We start from the raw sequence: 2,148 nt of genomic DNA on the forward strand, positions 1-2,148 counted from the left end.
ATGAAAATTCTTTATAGTGAGATAGCATGGGTTTTTGCATGCAAGATAAATTTGATAGGAACTGAAAGAAATGGTGAGTAGCCTCTCAGAAAAAAGAAAAAAAAAAATCCCGAGCACATTGTCACAACTCACACAGAGTCTAGAGTCTGGAAAAGTTTATATAGTCCCAACACTGCACAGGTTTGGAGCCCACAGTCAGCTGTTTTGAAAACGTCAGTGACATAGCTTTGAGGAGGCTACAGCTCCTCTAGTCACTAAAATGAAAATAAAATGAAAAACATTGTCTTCCTGTTATTACACAGATATTACAGGTAGAAAAGTAACTATTTGCTGTATGTATTTCTGAAGCTTAGGTGAAAAATTCAACAAACGAGTGAGACACATAAAACAGACCAATGTAAGCGCCTATATGACGGTTATGTACACAATCAAGTTACCAAAGCCAAGTAATAAAAAGAATACGGTCATAAAAGGTACTCATCCAGTGAGCCACTGATCAGACATATACTCTATACTAAAAGTACTAATTAAATTACTTTGATGGAGGCTAATTAGCTATATGGATCTTTACTGAAAATACACTTAGCTTAGGGAATACTTTCAGCACAGTGACTATGGTGGTGTGGAGAACTGCAGTGTACAATTAACAGGTATACTCCAAAGATAGGCTCTACAAGAGAATGCAGCTTCAGGTGCACTGCACCCTGATTTCTAAAGCCACACTTTCTCCCGTTCAGCTAATTTAATGCTTAATGAACCAGATAAGTTTTCCAAATACACTGGACCAGTCCTGAATGTAAATTATGCTGCATATAAGTCTGAAAATGCACCAGCTCATAGATGCTATTTGACACTTTACAGACAATTCCTTGTACCAGAAGAGCATTTGCAGGAAAAAAAAAAGAAAGAAGAGAAAAATAAAAATAATGGGATACAAAGAAATTATATAATTTCACAAGAATATTTAAATGGCAGTCTCCCAGTTCAGCTTACGTGCCATAACTCAAGGTTGAGACAACTGGATAGCCTATTTGCCCCTCAAGTAAGCCAAAATGCCTGTGTGGTTGCACCACACAGGGTTGGGTTGCCCCATAAGCTAACAAAGGTGTTACATTGGTGGGTCTTAACGAAATACATTCAGATTGTTAACATAACCACAACATAATAAGAATAGAGGTGTTACTTCTTTTTTTAAATCTTCCTGCTAGAGCAGGATACTGTATCACATGAAGTAGGCAAAGGAATATGAATATGAGAGGTTAGAATGAAAATATTTCTGACAAAAAGAACAAATAACTAGTAACGCTTCATGGGCATTTAAATTACTCTAACTATTGCAGACTGCCTGTGTTTGTATCAGTGATGAAACACACTGCGCTGGAGTTATATAACAGCACAGATTCATTGCAGCCATTCATATTGAGATGCTTCAGCATAATGCATCCTCTTACTGAGTGTTTGGTGGTTGTTTTCCTTTCAGGACATCACAAGCCAACTTGAGATTTTCCCTTGAGAGTGTCTTTAAGAAGATTTAATTGTATATAATGGTGGAAAGTTGTTGACTGACTAACCTTCTGCTAATGAGACAGGTATTGTGTTGTAATGAATAATCTCTGGTAAGAAGGTTCTTGTGCATTTCTGTTTTACTTCATGTGCTGCATTTAAAGTGTAAAAAATACTCCACTATATCACAGGAAGTTACTTTGTTTTGTTTTAAACAATTGATTGGCTTATAAAATACTGAAGGCTGTGAACTTTTGCATTATGGACAATGAGTGCATAAGCTATTATAGTTAGAATAGCCTGACCTCGACTTCAGCAGCATTAGCAATTCTGCTTTCAGGCAATATCGATCTAATAATATACAATCTATCAAATGCCTGACATTACTTAGTTTCCCTTTTGCCGCCAGAACAGCTCTGTTATGTCAGCCCACAGACTTTGGCCCTCTGGCTGTGTTCTGTGGTGTCTGCCGCCTGATTTTAGCACCAGATCATTTGGGTTCTGTAGTTTGCTGCAGGAGTATGTTGCTGTCAGAGAGTGTTGTTGCCGTCGGGGTGTGGTTGTTTCTGAAGCAATGTTTGGGTGTATGCTGCCTGTCAAAGTGACATACAGTACTGCTTAAAAGTCTCAAGCTACTCCTCATTT

This window comes from Pundamilia nyererei, unplaced genomic scaffold (assembly GCF_000239375.1).
Source record: "Pundamilia nyererei isolate P.nyererei 1_Seehausen unplaced genomic scaffold, PunNye1.0 scaffold00073, whole genome shotgun sequence".
Taxonomy (NCBI): Eukaryota; Metazoa; Chordata; class Actinopteri; order Cichliformes; family Cichlidae; genus Pundamilia; species Pundamilia nyererei.